Source organism: Nyctibius grandis, chromosome 3, assembly GCF_013368605.1.
Source record: "Nyctibius grandis isolate bNycGra1 chromosome 3, bNycGra1.pri, whole genome shotgun sequence".
Taxonomy (NCBI): domain Eukaryota; kingdom Metazoa; phylum Chordata; class Aves; order Nyctibiiformes; family Nyctibiidae; genus Nyctibius; species Nyctibius grandis.
The window spans coordinates 70,582,583-70,602,813 of NC_090660.1; the positions used below are offsets into that span (position 1 = coordinate 70,582,583).

Genomic DNA, 20,231 nt, shown 5'->3' on the forward strand with positions numbered 1-20,231 from the left:
CATATTGGATAATGACAGCATAGACAACATGATGAGAAGATGAACTGAAAAAGAGATTGTTGGCAGTGCAGAGACACTGACTGGAAACCTCACCAACCTTTAACCACATTTTTAATACCATGGCTTATATATACAGGGTGGACAACATCTGCAGCATAAAGCCATTTGGAGGTTCGTTGGTGAGCACATCAATATTACCGTTGCAAAGTTCGCTTCATATGCATTAGTAATTAGCAGATAAGAGAGCTGCGAATCCAGACCCTGAGATGTTGCACTGAACATCTTTAAGACGTGCAGCTGCCAAGCAGGACTCGCTGCTTTAATGACTCCCTTCTCCCAGCAGTGTTTCCCAGGAACCATGTGACAAAGTACCAGAGGGCTGCGCTTTGATGTCAGTAGCTTCATTATTAAGTTGTGCTCATCTCTAAGATGGAAGTTTTTAAAATGTAGTTTGTGTTTGATTGGGATACTAAAGAAAAAGAGCTGATTTAAGGAGAACGAGATGGGGGAAGAGTCACGTGTTTTACAGTCTTGAAATTCCAGGCATCCTTGCTGTGAAAAATGGGAGTTTATTTAATTAGCCAGTTTCTGTGTGGGTTTGCTGAGTTGCTTTTGTTTGTTTGTTCTCTGTCAGTTTCTAATAATACTATTATTTATTTCCACTAAACAGAAAAAGTGAGTTTGGTGATCTATGTTGCTCAGTGTCTGCTAGGAATACTGCTTCTGAGTTGTATCGCTACAAATATTTGTATGTTCTTGCCTGTACTGTGGGCAGAAACGTTGGGGAGAGCCAAACAGCTTAAATCAAGATTGGCTGCATATCTTATATTTTTCTTTTGACAAAATCATTGCATGGTTCTGCCTAAACGTGATCTTCTATGGAAGAAGCTGTATGGAACAGATCACGTCATTGTTATCAAATTGGCTAGTTCCATCGATGTGATACAGACCACAGAACTTTGCGTGGGACCCTTGGTTATTTCCCTGCCTAGTACATGTTTTGTGACACCAGAAAATCTCCTCTGATTAGACAGTTTCTAAATAGCCATATTTGTTATACCCACCACGTAGTTTTGTCCCAACGTATCCTGCATGTCCCTGCATATCTGTGTCACCAGTACAGTATACTTGGGGCTCCTGTAGCAGCATGCCAGCCAGGCTTGCGTAGAATGGCACAGCCAGTCAGCCCCCTGTTTAGTCTCTACTGACAGTTAAACACTGGCATCAGCAGCTTCTTGTCCTTCTCAGCCCTTTCCTGAACTGATTCCGAAATGCTGTACACAAAGAAGTCCTGCACAGCGCTGCCTGTTAACTAACTGCCTTGCTGAATAAAAAGGAGACATCATGCATTTTTTTCCCCAGATAGTCCTTGTTCCTCCTCCTCATGTTTTCTTGATTTTCTCAAGTCGTCCTGTTCTGTGTGCTGTTGCAACTAAATCATGAGAGATGCAAAAAGCAGAAGAGCAGAGGAAATGGCCAGTGCATACTGAGGGGCAAATATCTCAGTCTTTCAAGAATGGAAAAAAGGAGCAATAGAAAGAAATGGATATATTTGGTGACGAATTTTAACATGTATATTCTAATATTTATTACTGTGTCTGCCACGTTTGGATCACTTGCTGCTAAGGATGGGGTGAGGCAAAGAGACACCGATTTTTGGTACTACTGAAACAGAGGTAGCAAGATGAGATCAGAGAATCATGTAGGTTGGAGGGGGTCACCTGGTCCATCCTGCTGCCCAAATCAGGTCCCATTGGATTAGGTTGCTCAGGGCCACGCGCAGGACAATTGTGAGTATCTCTAAGGATGGAGGTCCAGCAGACCCTCTGGGCTCCTGTTGCAGTGTTTCACCTCCCTGACAAGAAAAAGACTTTTTTTCTTGTATAGAGTTGGAATTTCCCGTGTTGCAGCTCTGGCCGATGCCTCCCCTCCCTCTCTGTGTACCTTTGAGGGACAGTCTGTCTCCTCTCCCGTCAGGCAGTTGCAGACAGTGGGTAGGTCCCTCTGTAGCCCTCTCTTTTCAGGACTGAGTGAATGCAGTGCTCTCACCCTCTCCTCCTACGTTCTAGCCCCTGCAGCTCGCTCTGGGATCGGTTGACATGAGTCTGGCACTGGGCAGCCAGCGCCGCTCCAGGTAGGGTGTCTACGGGACAAACTCTCTTCTTCCTGTGCTGCATCCCAAGTGTACTTCAGAGACTGGATCCTTTTTTCATATCAACTGGTCTTAAGCTCTCCCGTTTCCCTACCTTTTTGTGCAACATCTCCAAAAAAGTAACATTTTCAGATAATTGCATATAATTGATGTCACACCAAATTCTATGTATGGTAATAGAAAATAAAGAAAGAGATTGTTATTTCTTAGCTCAGTTATTTTTATCTCTCACAATGTCCATTCTTACAACTGTCCTGATCCAGCAAGTCTTGATCCTGACTTTTTTTTTTGAAGAACTTAAAATGTGTTGTCTAGTATAAAATTAAATATTCTGTAGTCAAATCCAAACATCCAACCCAAAAAGGTGGATGCTATTCCAGACCCAGGATCTGGGTGAAAATCATATTCTGTTAGTGACTGAAGTGGAAAACTGGTGCTTGAACAGTGTCTTCTGCTGCTTCCCTATTTTTTTTTTTTTTTTTTTTAGATTATGTTGCCCCTGGTATTTCAAGAGCCTTTATACAGATACTGTATACTCTTGCAGCAAATCCGAATATAGTTTAGCAGGGCAAAGGACAGTTGGAGACTGGGTCAGTGCCCAGAGTCTGCTTTTAACCTCTGCAAAGGCCCTTTTCTTTCTCAGCGGTGCTGAATGTGGCATAGATATCCAACATTTTCTAGCCAAGGGATTAAAAAAAAGAAAATTTCACGACAAAATTTTTGAATCTTAGTGAATCACGTTACAAGTACTGGCCTGGGAGAAGGCATCAGCTTGTAAAGATCCTAAGAAACAGGGTCAGGCATATTGTAAACATCCAGGTTAATGAGCTGAGAGCTATGGCACCTGATGAATTCTCATGTAATTTTTTAAGACATCCATTATCTCCCAGCAGAAAATTCACACGCAGTTATTCTGTGTATATATTCTAAAAGCATCATGGTTTTCAGAGTATGTAATATGAAGCAGTAGATTTCAACTTTCTTTGGATATATAGACCATTAAATGTTGTCTAATGTATGTATGAGTTCTATACGGCTAACTTAGACTTTGGAGTGTAAGTTTTCTTCTTACAGGTATTTTTGAGAATTCCTCTGGAATAATCCACAGACTCATCAAGGAACCACTGACTATAGGTTAAAACAAATAGTATGTCAAGAAATTGACAACTTGATTTTATGTTGTTATTTCTCACTGACTGAAGAAATTGGATCTGTCTCCCTCCCTAAACTAGAGTAATACCAACACAATATTGATCCATTCTTGAAGAGCTGTTGCTCATAGCATGATGCTCCTTTTGGAACTTAACATAATGCGCATGCCTTTACAAGGTACATGAATAAAACATTAGAAAGATAGAGTTTGTGACCTAGTTAGGAGATATGTGCATCATCTCTTCTCCTTGGTTGAACTGAGGAAGCAAAAAGTAGAGCGAGGGATATCTTTACATACGACAAACCTTATCTTAGTTTTTTGTTTCGTTTCTTTTAATGAAAGGGGCATTTGTGAGTGTGTGCTCTTTTGATTTTGGTTGAATATAAAACAGCTAGACATCAGAAAATTTAATATGCACAGTGAAATTTAATTAGGTAACTGCATAAAAAATCAAAGGGCTTTTTTTGTAGAGAGGAAGCAAGAATCCCCTTTTGGTACTAAAGCACATACGTAGCCGAGTCCTGTTTTCATCTCCTACTCTTCACTAAGAGGTGTTAGTAGCAGATATGTATGATCTGCTGCCAAGGGTGGTGGATCAGGGATATTAGGAGGAATGGACTGTATTCCTTACATCTTGCATGGTGCTGCCTCCGTGCAGCAAAGGTGCATGAGGTCCAACTTTTCAAAAGGTAGCCTTTAACCTTGTACGTTCCAGTTTGAATTGTTACACTTGGTTTTCAGAGATACCAAGCACCTACTCCTTCATGATCACAGTTTGACTTGTGGATGCTAAATGCCTCTTTAAAGGATACACAAGTCTCTCAATTTAGGCTTAATTAACCATTTCCATGAAAAATATGGGCCTAACCTTTTCAGTACCTGAATTGACCTTTTTGTAAAAATTATGCAGAATGTATCTAAGAATGTTTTAATATCTATATTATATACAGTAACTGTTGGGAAAGGTAATATGCTTCGGATGTGCTCCAATTACACTGCTCTAACTACGGTTATTTGTTTCAAATACCGGTTTTCTTTTGTAGTAGATTAAGCAAAATTGAGTACAATTAGATGTGTTGAAACATCTGTTCAGCATTAACTCTCAGAATGAGAGGCTATCTGCAATTTTTTGTTAATCATAATTATTGCAAGACCTTTTTGAAAAAAAAAAAAAGAAAACGACTATGCAAGTGGAGAACTGGAGGATTCCATCGCGGAAAACACCAGGTACACTTTTTGAATGAGATAAGTAAGTGGCACACCCAGATGTGAGTATTTCACATAAACCATCAAATCTTTTAAGTCACGTTTTGCTGGCAGTACCAAAGCTAGCAAAGTTTCCCCATGATTCATGCAGGCAAAGGCCAGTGATGGCTTGAATTTCATTCTCTTAAAAATCTCCATTTAGCTATTGTGGCTCTGTAACTGTCTTGGGTTGGTTTTTTTTGCTTCCCTTTATTATGGTGATTTTTGAAAAAAAAAAAAAACACAGATGAATTTTTTTACAAAGAAACATGGTTAGGAAGTGTTTAACACAATTTCCAGTTTTTGTTTTCAATCACAGGAAACATGTTGTAAGTAAGCCGTTATATGTCATACAAATTGTGGTTCCAGCCACCTGCTCTGTTACATGCACTGTGTGCTCCTCAGCAGAGCACAGGCTGTGGCTTTGAGCTCCCTCTCCGTTCATTTACAGATTGGCCAGCTCGGGCACACAGCATTCCTCTCTGTGTGTCTGCACGTGTCAGCTTGTGGCATCCTGATTAAGATTTGTTGTTACCTGGGTAGTTCAAATAAAGTTGCATGTGTGGTTTTCACTTTTCCTGTTGTGGTATTTCTATAGTTTTACTGTTTAGGGTCAAGACTTCACTGAACATGGATGAAGGCAAACAGCAGAACAGCTATGGAAAGTATATTTACATATAAATATGTTAGCTTTTCGTAAAGAAGTCAGACTGCAAACAGTAAGATGCTTTTAGTTGGTATGATGTTACCTAAGAAAATACTTGTAACTTGTTTTATAATAATTTTGTTCCATTTTTCTTTCACTTCAGTTTTCATTAGCAAGGGGAAACACTCCTTTTATTTGCTTTAATTATTCTTCTTTAAGATTCAGATCTCTGAGTTTAAACTGAGTTGAGTTTTTGCAATTCTGTGGTTGTGGATATCTAAGGAATAGCCAGGTTCTGGCTCAGGAAACAAACTGCCTGCTTTCCTGCAAGTAAAAATGGGAAGAATTGGGTATGTTCCCTGAATCCTCACCATGGTGCCTGTATGCTTACCCCAAGTGTGGGGCTCACCATGCTCTTCAGTTAAGTGCTGATGAAGGAGATACATCCTTGTCAATGCCTTTGAGAATTGGTTATGAGCTACATCACTCTGCTGATAGTAGTATCCAGGGCCAGATGTCTCTTTCATTCTTTAGATGTATCTCAAACAAGTAATCCAGATGTTAAGCTGGCCTCTTTCTCCCTTTTAAAATCCTCACTGGGGTCTTGCTTGTATGACAGACAAGTTGGCCATTCCTTCCTTTGAGATTTTGAAATTTCAAATATGCCATATCAGTCACAATACTCGGTGATCTGGGCCACACAGTGCTTTTGCTCATAGCATAATGCTTTGTAAGGATGTGCTATTACAATGCTATTGTAAGGATGCTGAACTGGCAAGCAGCCAACTAAAGGGACCAAAGCAGAGTTTTCTGGCCCCACTGATTGGAAGTGTACATGACCTCAGAAGGATTAGGTACCTTTAGAGATAAGGCTGACCCACAGAAGGAAGTAGGATGCTAGCCAGAAAGAGAAGAAAACCCCATATTTTCATATGTTACACTTGCATTTCAATGGGTCTTAATCCTAAAGGTCTCAACCCCATTACAAAGATATATGTTATTTAATGAGTCTTCTAAATGTGGCATGTCACTAGAATGTCCTGGCACTGCAGATGAAGGAGACCTTTGGTCCTGCCAGCACCCAGCCTGGATGTGGACTTCCTCAAGTTGGTCAGTCAGTCTTGAAAAGGAGCATCCCTCCTTCCTGAGCAGTTTGCATATCATTTTGCTTGCCAAATGATTAAAAAAAAAATCTGAAAATGGTAGAAATGTTTAGAATTTATTTAGCTACAAAATTAATTCTGAGATCCCCAGATCTCTTATAGTGGTTATTAATGTTTTTTACTTGACCTTGATTTCATCAGCAGATGAGAGAGGCTGTTGAAATTAGGGTAACGAGCAATTGCGGTATGCCAGCTGCCTGGCCATTGTGGAGTGTTTTTTTCTAGGCATTCCAAAAGGATAGTTTTGAGAGAAATTTGAATGGGGCTGTGGGATTTCATAGAGAAACATCCGTTCAGAGGAGAATGCAATATTTCACACCCATATAATTGGTTGATTTGAAAAATATTGAAGAAATTAATATTTTTTACAATCTGGACATAGTCCAGAGTTTCTTATCTTGGTTTGGGTGCTTCCTGTCTAGGTGTTAGGCATTTTCTATGCTTACAAAGGAGGTTAAATCTTCCAGCTGAAGCTCAGGAGGTAAACTGGCTTGTGTATGTGGCTCAGTTTCATGGATTTTTGTGATTTTGCAAAGTCGACATCAGCTTTCCTTGTGCTGTTTTAGATCTGAGATGTTTTAAAGTATTTGTATTTTTTATTTATCTTTCTTTTTTCTCTCTTTTTTATTTTTTTTTAAACAGAATTGAAAAGATAAGGAAAGTTGCTTTAATGGTTCGTGTTGAATTTGCCAGAATTCAACTACACCCCGTACACCTGTCTAGTAAGAGCCTGTGACCAATCAGTTCTTTGTACAGATCTCAGCTACCATGTCTTTGGCACTGTATCAGCCTAACTATTATCGATTTTTAAGAAAGAGAAGTACTGTGGGACCCCTTACTGTTCCTAAAAGAAAGTATTGTGGAGACCAGTCTTCCCTGTTGGAGTGACATGAATCTGCTAGTGCTGGCCTTGTTAAGTTACTTAAAGGGAAAAAAAAAAAATCTAAGAGTGATAATGAGAAATAAATGGAGTGGTAACTGTGTACAGATGACAGTGGACACTGTGGCAGCCACGCTGATGGGGGTGCCCTGCTGTACCCTGCCTCCAGGGAGGGGAGCAGGTCTGTGCATCACCAGAAGGAAGCATTGAGCTCTCAATAGTCATACATGCTAGCAAACGTTTTCAAACTCTACTGTGCATCCAATGTAAAACTGTATGGCAACATGCCTAGCTATATTTTCATCTGACTCATACATCTGCAAGAGAAATGAAATCCTGGACCTCCAGGTCCAGAAAGAAATCCAAGAAAGAATTAAAAAGCACCAAAGAATCAATTATATGTTCTGTTGCTTTCTTGGAGGCCAGGCGTTTGGTAGTGGTTTAGTCACAAGTACTTGGGCTCTTCAAGCCAAGGCTGACCACGTATTGTACTACAAATTCCCCAGAAGATGAGGGACGAGTACAGCTGTTTCTTTATCACCTTCCTTCTGTCTCTTGGAGAAGACAAGCATACATTGATTGGTGGTGGCCTTTCTGGGTTGCTCTGCATTGGGGCTGAGCTGGACAGGTAGATAGGTGAGCGAACCAAAAGTTTGTGACAGAGATCTGTCTCAGTGCATGCAGAAGACATGAGGTTTTCTAAAGACCAGTTAGAACTTGAGAAATATTCTTATGACATTTCTTATACTAGAAAAGTAGAATTAATTGGGAAAGGAGGATTTAGTGCCTTTGGCTGTCCCAACAAGTCCTCACTCATGTTTTCTATTGAGATTTAAGCTATATTCTACATTTTCTCTACTTTTTCTTGCAATTGCATGTTTATGTTTAAACATATTCACTGTAGTGTACCTGGACCTTCTCAACTGTGTTAAGGGTGTTGTGTTGATTAGAAGTTTGTCTGAAATGTGTCACTGAAGGGCCCTGTGTTGGACTGATAAAATGCTAGTGGAGGTCTGTTACCAGAACAGTTCATCCACTTAAAACAGTGCCATTAATGTGTGGTTCTGCCTTGGGTGGTTCATCTTGCACCTACAAAATCCAGTGCCACCTGCCTGAGTGTTTGCTCTCCTGCTGGTGGAGGTACCAGAGCCCTCACAGATGATTGTCCACGGTGATGCTTCACGGGTGGTCCCATCTATGTGTGAGATGTATAGACTGGAGAATATTGTGCTGTCGTGTTGAAGAACTTGCATAGTATTTGGTCTGAATCCATATTACTCTATCAGCCTTATCCATTAACAGTTTTGTCACTGCACACTCCTTTTGCGAATGCTAAATGGAGTTGGTGTTTTGCTTCATAGCATGAATGTTGAAACCAGTCGTGCTTAAAACTTCTGCAGAACAGTAATCTGCTTGGTTTTTTTTTTTTTGTATATTTTCCTTGGTTATTGCTGTCCTGGGTCCACATCCAAGCTCAGCGAAGCCTATGTCGTGTGTCTCTTCCTAGTGATTTCACAGTTTAATGCATACCCTCTTGAGAAACCCTTGAGACCTGGAGCAGTATGTTTGTTATGGATACAGAGGATTATGGCAACCCACTGTATGAGAGCTACTCCAGTATTAAAACTTGTACTTTTTATTACCACGACCTCTTTCTAGCACTTGGAAGATGCAATAGGCTACACATTTTTTAAATAGTATACACTGCTGTTCACTAAACAAGAACATATTCCACTATATAGTTCACACTGACAGTCGCATCATAAATGTGTTGATCCCTGTTGCTGTTTGAATAACGATCTAAAATAAGCAGTATATATTTTGAGGAAATTATAGAAACTCTTCTAGTCTTGCCAAAATTTTGAAGGTATTTATTTTTGTGTATAGCTACTACCTTATGAATAGTTTTCAAGTCCATTTGAATTACTAGTATTGGAGTAAGCCATATATATGTGAGTTTTTATGTCTATATGCTTGTATCAATAAAAAAAATAAAAAAGTATACATGTTGATATGGGAAAAAGGAAACTTCTTGGTTCATGCCCTTACCTGGTGTTTGTGTTTTGGAGCTCACTTAAAAAAACGTTGTGCCGAAGAGTCCTCCTCAGCTTGGCGTTTCTAACCTTCAGGTGGGTGTCGCCAGCCTCATTTCAGGGTTAGGAAAACTGCTTCTTCCCTTCCTGCATCAGTGCCCTCCTGCACGTAAAAAATGTGCGGAGGAAGACTGTGTCCTGCAGCAGAGCTGTCTTCCTCCCAAATGAATACACTGATTTATTTTTCCCTTAACTATTGTGTATACAAATACTTAATTACGGGAATATGATCTCAAAATTTTAAAATTCTATGCTTTTCTGTCAGCCTATTGTATTGTGAAGATATTTACAAATATTTTTAGCAGATGACACAAAATACAAAGGTTTGAATTTTTTTCTCAATGGATTTTAATAACTGATGTAAATCCCAAAAAAACTACCAATAATTTTGGAGAGAAAAAGGAGAAGATATTGCATATGAAGTGAAACATGTACCAATTGGCTAGACAGCAGTAGTGTTTTGTAAATACACTACTACCATAGTTTAAAAAAGCATTGTCTAAAATAAGTGCTTTAGAAAAGGGGAAGAGGCTAATTAAAAAAAAAGCAAAATTCATACCTTTTTAGTAATTTTGTGCCACCAGTTGAACGTTGTTCTTCTTCCATGAATAATCACTTCAAATAGGTGTTGAAAAGTAAATAACTAATTCCTAATAGACATATAAAAATTTAGTAGTAGTTTTTTGTTGTGGTGGTTGTTAGTTTGGAAAATACCCTGTCAGCTCTCTCTAGTTCCTAGGAGGGAGGGAGGAGGGGGGGCTTTTAAACACACACACTTTTTGTTCTTTGACCTTAACTCTGAATATGGGAGGTCATTTAAAAACAGATCATCACTGTAGATTCCATATTTTCATGTCAAAATCAACTAGCAGCTGCCCTGAAGTAACACGAACATTTACATGTTGATATTTTTCCTTAGTTACTTGCAAAGTAGCTAACACTGATACCACGCCTTGTTAAAGCTGTATCATGGAAATGAGTGAGTTTGGGTTGTTTGTTTTGTGTTTTTTTTTTATGGTATTTTCTCTCTTCTTCATCTGGAAATAGCCAAAACCAAAACAAAAGGGATTGTTTATCTGTAACAAGAACTTAAAATGCACAATTTTGTGTTGTCCTTCATCAGTGAATTAAAAGCTTCATTTTGAAATTTGGTCCTGTTTGCATTTGTACATTGATCCACAGCACGGCTGCATCTCGTCTTGTGCCTCGGATACTGCGGCATATGTGAGCTTGTGTTCTGAGGCTTCCCAAATGACTTTTTAATTAGTTGTTATTATTACACAGCTCATAGCTTTTCCAGTGTGCAACCGTGTTGATTTCATCACTTATCTCATCTTTCACGTGAAATAGTCCTGGTTGCTCTTGTAGCTGCCTTGCATTTCTTTCCCTCCCTTCTCATGGCGTGGACCAGCCTCAGCATCCGGTTTCCACGACCTCCAGCATCACGGCAGCACTGACGCATACGCACCTGCCTTATTACTGCTCTGTTGGTGTTTTTTTTTTAAACTGCCTTTTTTCATATTTTGTTTTCTTCTTTGTTTTCAGAATCCCCTGGAGCATTACATTCTCCCATTCAGAGCGTGGACGAGAGTTTGGCATTGTGGTTTTACAGGTACCTTTTTGAATTAAAATGCACGTTTTTTCCCGGGGTTTGATAAAAGGAGGGCAATTCCAGAAGGACTTTAGCATGTCCTCTTCTGCTGTCCTGGAAGGTATGTTCTGGTAATGAATTACTCTTCCTTGACCTTTACTAATCAATTGGGTTGGCAGATTCATTAGTTGCAAATATATACTTTGAGTACTGTTTATGAAAGATTGAGGCTTGCTATTGCTGGCCTCAGTCACACAGCGATGTATGTGTCAACATGGCAGAATCCTTTTTGGAAATAATCCAGTAGTTCCAGGCTTTTTCCCATTCTTTATTCCCAACCTGTAATTTGGTTACAGTCTTCCCATTCAGTAGATTGCATTAACTTTTTATAACAGACCTTCAGTGCAAGGGAGTGCTTCTAGCCTTAGTCTTCCAGAGCTTTCTGGTTTTTATCTGATTATTACTAATGCGTTCAAAAAGAGTAGAAAGCTTAAACATCTCTGAGTCCATCCAGAACACTCTGAGCCTGATTTCGAGGTCTGAGCAGGAGATTAGCATTAAAGTTTAAAATCTTTTATTCATCGTTAAAGCTTCTAAACCAAAAGGGGAAATCCAGTGTCAGGAATGATGGAAAGAATGTTGTCTATAGAGTAGCTCCATCCTTGGTGAGTACAAGGAAACGAGCTGAAACCCAAGAGCACAGGAGGGGACAGGAGCTATATATGTGGCACTTTGTACCAATGGTTGTACAATTCTTGAAAGACTAGTAGGGCACTTCTGGTATTTCACTGTAGCAAAGAAAAAAGTCAATAATCAATGTCTGATAACATCATGTATCAAATCAGCAACACGCTTCACTAATATTTAGTTTTAATTCCACTCAGTAGAAGGTGTTTTGTGTTCATCTGTTTCCAATTACCATACTTGGCTCCAGAATGTAAATTTGCATCGTGTGGGGTCTTAAATTAACAATTATTGCTGCTATTTTATTTCAAGACAAAAATGTTAAGTCTGAGAGTACACATGGCTAATTTAAGAGTAAAAATCTGTTCCCAGAATGTAGAAATCATCTCAGAAGCCATTTCTGTCAGCTGAGGAAATTGGGAGCCTAAAATTCTAGATACGTTGTAGTATGAAATAAAAGGCAGCAGAACTGTCTTGGCTGTGCCAAGGACTGATACCAGGAACATTCAAAGCCTTGTAAGTGATCTGTGTTAGTTTTTGTGGTCACAAGTTAACCTACACTAATTTCACAGTCACATTTCATATTTTTACCTTCCCGATGTCATGCCGTATGGGTTTTATTTCTGCCTTCTTAAAAAGGGAATTCAACGTGTAGTGTTCATACAGATGCTCCAGGAGGTCTATAGTTTTGCTGCAGATGTATTGCTCATTTTACAAACAGAAAAGATTGGATCTATGATTTATGATGAAAGCAGCATTTGGTCCTGGCTGCAGTGACACAGCTAGCCTTCCCTCATTATTAGCTTTTAGAGAATGTCTTGAAACCAGTCCAGATCAGTGATGAGCTGGTGCTAGTGAGTGAGGGACATCTCCTTTGGTGGAGGGACTCTGTTTCCCAGTGGTGACAGGGATGGTGTGCTGGCAGAGTGGCTGGCCAGGAGAAGTTACCTTTACATAGCAGGCACGGGCAGATGAAAAAACAGACACCACATGTCCTCACTTGAGGCTCGGCACCTTGTCTGCCGCATCTCATGATTTGTCCAGCGTAGGTGGCTTGGCCCTGTGATGTTCAAGTTCAGTTTCACTAGATCCACCTACTTAAAAAGTTTACTGATCATCTCTAAAGTAGTAACAATTTGTTGGGATAAAGCAGTAGCTACAAGCTTGGGATACTTGCATCCAGTTTCTGAGTTTGAAAGAAATTTTCTTGGTTACTTTGGGCAATCATACTCAATCCTGTATTTAATTCCCTGTTTGGAGATGTTGCTTTGTTTACAGGAGAGAGAGGACCTGTTAATGAGTCTGTGTATCACAGGTCTGAGAGAAGAACACATACATAGCAACGGTGAGTTAGCCTGATACTCTAAGGGGAGATAGGAATAGAGAAATAATTTAAGCAATCTTTCTGAGCAGTACTCTAAGGCACTTGTGAGGACAGGGTTGAGAGCATCCCTAGTTCAGGACTCCACAGGGGCAGGCCTATTGCGTGTCTCGGTATGCAGACAGCACATGAAAGCAAGCTGAAGCGATGCCAAAAGGAGGAACTGGATTTCCTGAGAAGGCTACAGCAAACCTTGGCACTTGTTTCTGGTTGACTGTATTTCCTCCACTGTTCGTTTTCCTCTTGAAAAAGTGCGGGGCTCCAAGGCTGGTATCTTTCTGTGATCTGTTCCTGCCAGCCACCCTGGTGCCAGCTTCTCTGCCACCAGCCTCCTAGGATCAGTGGACAGTCTGCCTCAGGCATGGAGGCTGCAGGAGAGAGAAGAGGATGTAACTCTCGACTGCAACCCAAAAGTGACCTGGGTTGAAGGGAGCTTTGCTTCAGGACGAGCTTCACTGGGCAATGTACCCTTCTCTACTGTACCCTTAGGCCAGCTCTGTTCCCTCTGCAGGACATAGGAGCCGCGAGGGAGGTGATGAGGAAGAGCACTTGAAGTGTCTCTTCCTTTTTCTTCTAATCCCTCCCTGTCTTTGTAACCTGTTTCTGCTTCCCAGCTGTCACGGTTTAAAGCTGGGCTGGCTATTAAACCTGAGGCAGACGCTCTCTGTTAACCCTCCCCCCCACCCAAAGTGAAAGGGAAAGGGAAAAGGGAGAGAGACTTATGGGTTGGAAAGTTAAAACAGTTTTAATAAACTATAATAATGAAAAAGAGTGTAATAATAATATTGGAATAATCAAATATATACAAATATATACAAAACCAAGATCGAGCTCCCCGATGTCGGCCACGTCACCACCGGCACTGCAGGGCAGGCTCCAGGAAGGCCCAGGCTGGGCCCAGCGACGGTCGAGAGCTGGATTCAGGGATGCACAGATCGGGATCGGGGGCAGCAGGAAAACAGAGTCCTCCTTGGACACTGGCCAAAGGCTCAAGCCACAGAAGCAGCCCGAAGCAGCAGAAACACCCAAACCCAGCAGAAGAAGCAAGGGAAGGCGCAGAAGAAGGGGCAAGAGAGCGAGACCCTCGTGATCCCCCCGCTTTATACTGAGAATGACGTGTATGGGATGGAATACCTTCATTGGTCAATTTTGGGTCACCTGCCCTGTCCGCTCCTCCCTGCAGGTGCGACCTCCCTTCGGCTCTTCACTCGTAAGCAGTGAGGAATTTAGCAGTGACCTTGGTTTCTCTAAGACTAAGTACAGCAAGAGCCTTTCTACATAACATCCCTGCCAGTGCCTCAGTGATAACTACAAACTTTGAGCGTTACCAGTCCTAGAAGCAGACACTGTCTGCAAAACATGCAGTTAGTTTCAGAAAGTGCAGTTACTGAGAAGAGACTTAGCTGAAAGTAAAAATCACTGAAAGGAAAATTGGCCTGGTTTAGGCCAAACCAGGACACCAGCCCACTGTCAGTGCCCCCTTCTCTATTCCCAGCACCTTTTCCTCTCTGTTCTTTTCTTAGTAATTGCATTTCTCTACCTCTCTGTTCTCACTCTTCTTGTGTCTGTCCCCACACTCCCAATTCCAGGTTTGGGTTTGTTTTTTTTTTTTCTTGGAGCTGGGATGCCTCAACTCTCCCTGCACTGCCCTCCTCTCCACTTGGTTAAACGCACTGGTCACGACTTGGTACAGCTTTTGTTTTCTTGAAGACGGTGAGGTTTTTATGGTTTCTTAAAAGTTGTGGTCAGGAAGAATTTCCATCATCATCATAACTTCCTCAGGGCACTCAGATAAGTGAAAACCATTCAATGCTCAGAGTCTGGACAGTCTGACTTCTGAAAAGTGTCTTTCTAAGAATGTTGTTTTAGTGAACAGTCGTTACATTAAATGCCAGTAATATGAAAACACACTCTGACCACCGAACTTGGATATTAAACAAAAGTTTGGATGCTCATTAAGAAGTAGGTAATGGGATATTAATCTTCAGTTAAATAAGTTGTGAACAGTTTGTTGAAGCTCTGTAGTTTTAACATGTGGACTATTTTCTTTCTTGACTTCTAACACCATGTATCTTTAGACTTGAGGCTGGAGAAAAGGGGAATAAACTATCCAGTAGTATGGGAAAATGTCCTCTTATATGATATCATTCATGGAGTTGCTCTGAAGTTTGCAGTGCCCTGGAATGCTGCTGTAAATCATATGTAGTTTGGTTCTGTTGGTGGGGTTTTTTTTTTTCATTATTTTTCATTATTTAAAAAATAACTAATTTGTTTTTATACAGTCAAAAATTTTATAGTGCATTTATTTAAGAAAAAATAAATGGGTGCTATTTCGTGGATGAGTTTTAATGCTTAGAAATTATGGTGTAGAAATTATTTTTAAATAGCCATGCTGACCTTACTACAGTAATATCTCATGTTACAGAAAAGGCTGTTTAATACAAAAGAGTTTTGACAAACAAGACCCCACAGCTAATCAGAAGAGTGGCTCAGAGTCCTCAGTTGTCAGAATTAGTCCACTCTATTGTACTCCACTGGCTGAACATTATCAGTTTTCTAGTGGTACTGGTTTTAGCATATTTGTTTTTTAATTGTGCCTACTGTACTGCCTATTAAAGGTGGTCTTGTAGGTTCTTAATAACAGTAAAAGATGTTCATTGGCTATATTTTAATACTTATTTCTAAAGATGAAAGGGTTGTGTTCGTGTATATAGAGTTTACTAAAAAGAATTTTCCATATAACAAGTGGGAGTAAGCTGTTAAGAGAGAAATGAGTTAAATATATGTAATCTATGTGACTTTGGTTTTTTTGCTTGTAAAAATTTCAAAAGTGTTATAAGAAATATTCCATATTCTTGTGCACTTTTTCTTTCAAATATATTTTCACAAAGGGTAAGAAGCTTCAGAAAGATGCTATTAAGCTTTGTTTTGAAACTTTGAAAATAAGTATTTTAAAAGTTTCTCATATTAATTAAATCTCTGGTGAAAGGAAATTTTAAGACATATTTTTTGCATTTGTAATAGTTTTTTATGGTTTCTGTTTTTTCACAGCATAAATTGTTGGGATAGTTTCTCTTTTCTGGGCTATGTTTGTTTACTTTGGGTCTTCATGTATTTGAATATTTCTGGAGTTTTGCAGGGTTAGTAACTGCAAGGGAATGTCCAACTGCAGCTGTTTTCATTGTGGGTTTATTGTTATTTCTCAAATAAAATCTGTTTATAGCTATGATACTATGTTCCTTTAATACATTTGTCATTGTAAACAGTGTTAGAAAACTTTTCTCAATAAATAAGAGTCTAAACACGGCAGCTTGAGATTCCAGGGCTTTTGGTCTCTTATGACAGAGTCGGGTAAATTTTTTCCTTTCCCACAAAAACAAGCTGGCAGCAGCAACAGGTATCCATTTATGTCCATGAGATCAGAGATTGCTGCACTCTTCTGAGAAATGGGAGATGGGATCAAATCCCCAGTCCCTGAACTGGGGCGAGTTTCCTACCTCGTGAGGAAGAACACAGTTGGCAGAATATTGAGTGGGTCTTCCTATTTCAGCTGAAATGTCCTACTTACTAGAAATTACTTAATTGCACTGGAACAGGGTTAGTAACCCAATATCGTCGCCAAGTACCCTATGTGGGCTTTTTTACTCTTTACTTAATTTAAAGAAAGCTTGCAAAAATTTATTTTTAAAAGTGGAAACCTTTGAAAAGAAGTGCAGGAGAAGGATCTGTCTCTACATACGGTATAGCCTAGTACTTTGAGCATCTGCCCTGGAGGGCTGCTTCCAGTCTGCACTCCAAGTCAAGCAGAGGAAAAGGTGTTTTCTTTGTGACCCTCATCACTCCTGGCTGCATTTTTAGGGCCAGCAGGTACATGCTGGATAAGGCAAGATGGGCAAGGAAATCCCTGGTCCCTCTACAGCTTGGGAATTAGCCATCAGGGTTAGTTGTGTGTATGGCTGTTAGTAGAAACAACAGGGCTGTGCATGGGTGTGCAGGGCCTCTTCCCCTGAACATCCCTCCTGTTCTACATGCGCATGTTCCTTCCAGATTTCTCACAGTTCCTTTCTGTGGAAGTCAAATATGGGAGATGGGCAAAGTGTCCAGGTTTTGACGTGGTTTGGTGTTCAGGACATAGCTGGGGTGTTGTACCCAGACAGAAGAGCTCAGAAGTGAGTCTCAATTTGTTTACGCAAAAAAGTACTGGCAGAGGAATATGTGCTTCGAGGTGAGATACAAGCCTAAACGTCAGCTACCCAAGATTTTATGAACACTGCTGTCACTTAAATGGTGAGCAGAGAGACTGTTTCCCTACAGAATCTGCCATTTTAGGTGTGTATGTTTCAGTGTTCATTAGTTTTGAGTGCTCAGCTTGAAGTTACTTTTATAGGTTCACATGAAGCGAGATGCCAGGTCTCAAAGGGAAGCCATGTTGCTTTGCTGCAGTAGCTATGAAGGAGGTGAACCTATTGAAGTCACCTGGTCGTGGGTCCTCAAGTCTTTGACTACAAGGGCCATGTTCGTAGACACACTGCACATTTAATGTAAACTTTCATTTAGAAAATCTATACTTTTCACTTCATCAATTTAAATTTGTCTTGATTTCTTAGTATTTCCAAGTTTACATGCAGAAAAAAACAAGGTGACTTATGTTTTAGGGCTCACTCCACAGTGCAAGTTAAGACCAGGTCTGATCCTGTAGTGATGCTAAGTATGCTACGGTAGAATGCTTTAACATTCATACAAGCTTTCAAACATTTAAAGGATTTAGGACTATGTTTAACTTATCTCAGTGTGTCAAATGGCCCAGAAGCCCTGACGAGAAGGACTTGGGGGTGATGGTTGACAAGAAGCTCAACATGAGCCAGCAATGCAGCCAAGAAGGCCAACCGTATCCTGGGCTGCATCAAAAGCAGCGTGGCCAGCAGGTCGAGGGAGGTGATTCTCCCCCTCTACTCCGCTCTCGTTGAGACCACACCTGGAGTACTGTGTCCAGCTGTGGGGCCCCCAACATAAGAAGGACATGGAGCTGTTGGAGCAAATCCAGAGGAGGGCCACAAAGATGATGAGAGGGCTGGAGCACCTCTCCTGTGAAGACAGGCTGAGAGAGTTGGAGCTCTTCAGCCTGTAGAATGAAGGCTCCAGGGAGACCTTCTAGCAGCCTTCCAGTGCCTGAAGGGGGCCTACAGGAAAGCTGGAGAGGGGCTTTTTACAAGGGCGTGTAGTGATAGGACGAGGGGGAATGGTTTTAAACTGAAAGAGGGTAGATTTAGATTAGATTTTAGGAAGCAATTATTTCCTGTGAGGGTAGTGAGACACTGGACCAGGTTGCCCAGAGAAGTTGTGGATGCCCCCTTCCTGGCAGCGTTTAAGGCCAGGTTGGATGGGGCTTTGAGCAACCTGGTCTGGTGGACAGGTGTCCCTGCCTGTGGCAGGGGGTTTGGAACTATATGATCTTTAAGGTCCCTTCCAACTGAAACCATTCTACGATTCTATGAAAATGTATGTCCCATAGCTGAGTTAATGATACAGTTTTTTGGTGAGGGACGCTGCAGAAGTTCCTGAGCTGTTTCCCAGCTGCCCAATTACTGATTATGCTCGTGTTTCTGTTGTCCTCTGCAGGGCAGAGGATCAGACTTCGCTGTGTGGTTTGGGGCCACATGGGTGACTGATGTATGAAGTCTGCAAATCCTGCTAGTGAGGCAGCGTATCTGTGTGGTAATACTAGAAGGAGGGTGCTTTGCAGGTGTATGTCCGCATTTTAGCAGATAAAGATTTTGATTTCCTTCTTCACTAGTGCGTATGATTTCTACTGAACCTATTACCATAAAGATTTGGATAGCTTAAAATCCGTCTCACACTTAGAATGGACTTGTTAAGAATTACTACAGATTTGAAATGTGAACTAAAATGAATATTTTTCTATTTAAAACATTTTTGCTGAGCTTCATAATTAAAACTGTTTTGTTGTTCTACCTCCCTCTTTTTTCTCCCAGTGCACAGCGATGACGTCCTAATTAATTATTTTTTTTTTTACACATTGAAAATATTGCCACTAGGAAAAAAGTGGTTTTATAGGATGCTGAATCCAAGCATGGCTGTGAAGGACAGCTGCCAGGAGCAAGGAGATGAGGTGCTAGCTTTTCCTATCAGTAGAAGAGAAGACAGGAAAAGCATAGTCCAGATAGCACTGCTCCTTCAACCAGAGCAGGAGTTACTGCGTCTTGCAAAAATGGGATGGTGCAATGGGAAAACGGTTTGAAGAGGAGGTGGTGAAGGAGCAGAGAAACAAGAATCCCCCTTTTCCCAGAGAAAAGGGACCAAACAGCTGGGACCTGGTGCAGCAGGGACCTGTCTTGGGGTCTGATGAACCTCTGAAATGTGAGAGGCACCAGGGCCAAGTATCCTGTATTGAAGGGGGTTGTGTTGATTTCTAAAAGTGCAGAGAGGATTCTGGAGAAATTGTGTAGGCCCAGGAGACCACAGGATAAATTGGGAACTGTGGTCTTGTTGTAGGGAGAAGGCTCTAAATTTAAGCACGATGGTTATGGAGAGATGCAGAATTAAAAGGATAAACGTGGATTGGACCATTGACACTGGCTGATGAATGAGCAGTAAAGGTGTTTCCTAAAGCTTTGCAAAGTATTTAGAGAATCGTTCTCATAAAATGCACACTGAAATAGAAGTATTCATATAAAGCTAGAGCTACAAATAATAAAAATGTACATTCCTTATTATACTTTTTTAGGCCCTTTCCTGATTTTTTATTTACATGAGAGGCTGAAATTATTCCAAAGAGTGCAGTACGGTGTAAGCAACACAGGGGTGCAAAGAAAACAGAGTTGATTTCCATTACAGCTTTTACAAACACAGCATGTAATATCACTCTAAATAATGAGATTACTTTTTTTTTTTTTTTTACTATGTATTTGGAAGGAAGGAAGATTTCATTTCTGAGCTTTCTTGTGCATTTGTGCAGCTGTCTGTGCCTTTTGAAAGAAATCCAAGTTTTCATGTTTGGGAGCCATCTATAGGGCAGTATTTACCCAGAAGCAGGTATCGCTGAGAGTGGATTATTGCTGCTGGGTAGGAAACATAACAGTGCTGGATTTCAGAACTAAAAAGAAGCAAAGTACTTTATGAAGATTTTTCTTTCAAAGAGGCATCTCTATCCAGCACCCAGTGAGTGCTAAGCATACATTACAGAGGCAGTATGTAAGTATAGCTGCTAAGTTGCTTTCCTGCT

At 40.6% G+C, this 20,231-nt stretch overlaps 1 protein-coding gene across 1 annotated transcript in view; it reads left to right on the forward strand.

The window, feature by feature from the left end:
* The window catches only part of FAM110B (family with sequence similarity 110 member B), an 87,677-nt gene that overhangs the window by 58,147 nt on the left and 9,299 nt on the right, over window positions 1-20,231 (forward strand). The window contains exon 2 of the mRNA XM_068396775.1: window positions 10,878-10,944. The gene's annotated coding sequence lies outside the window, so the exon portion shown is untranslated. The remainder of the gene's footprint in view (window positions 1-10,877; window positions 10,945-20,231) is intronic.